Raw genomic sequence first — 1098 nt, 5'->3', positions numbered from 1 at the left:
TGACAGGCTCTGCTCTGTCTACTGTAATGGCAGCACTGTTTTTCCTTCATGTCCTTATAATTCAGTATATCTCTATATAATTCAGCAATCTATACAAAGTAATTTTTTGCTCTTCTTTTGATATGCTGTCTTCTGATCAGATTATTTAACTTTTGAATAATAAATTCCATTGACATGCAGATTAGACAGACTTGCTGTCATAGTAATTTTCTTTTTATTTTTGATTCATTTAGCCTTTTAATATACAAGGACACCTGGGGTAACAAAATATCATTTAGACCTCCACCTGTGCTGGGTACATTTTAACTGCACTGCCTCAAGAGAAGCAACAGCAGAAGGAAATTCTGAAACCTCAACCTGAAAGTCCTGTTTAGTTCCCCTTCAGTCCGGTGTCCCCAGTGACAAAGACTTTGCAGTTAGTTTGATTATTAATTTCTGCAAGCCACAAGATAATTCATCTTCCTCTCTCAAAATGATAGAAAGTAATTTACAAGAATACAGTCAGAAAGCAGGTAGCTATTATCATGAATACCAAGAGAAGAGACTTTTCTAACAGTTCAGAATGCTTTTCTCTCCATTCCTCTGTATTAATGCATTTTTCAGACACAGTTCAACCATACAGGACTTCAGGTGTGCTAAGTCATGTGCGATAGATGACAAAGAAGTAACAGAGAACCTGACAGGTATCCGAATAGGCGGTAGTGTTTATTTAGATACATAATAAAATTTACAAAGTTCTTAGTATGCTGAATTTGAAGCTCTTCTTCTTCATCAGCACAATGATAAAGATTTTTAAAACTTCCTCCACAGGTCAGTGGTAGGGATTTTTAGATGTCTTGAAATGTATACTAATTTAAGTCATAATCCAATGTCTAGAAGTATTTGATTACTTAACTGAAAGCTGTAACTACTGTGTATGTCATGTTGTCAGTGATCACCTCATACTTCTATGAGGCTTATGTCTTTTATAAAGGAAGGAAAATGATTTGTGATAAAGGTGAGCAGCTGGAGAACGAAACTGCTCTTATTTTTGTCTTTTCTTAAACCACATCTCTTCGTATTTGATGTCAATGATTTGGATATAAAGGTACACCAGTA

This window comes from Streptopelia decaocto (genome assembly GCF_964273445.1).
Source record: "Streptopelia decaocto genome assembly, chromosome: 2".
NCBI lineage: Eukaryota > Metazoa > Chordata > Aves > Columbiformes > Columbidae > Streptopelia > Streptopelia decaocto.
Note: the sequence above shows the minus strand (reverse complement) of the source record.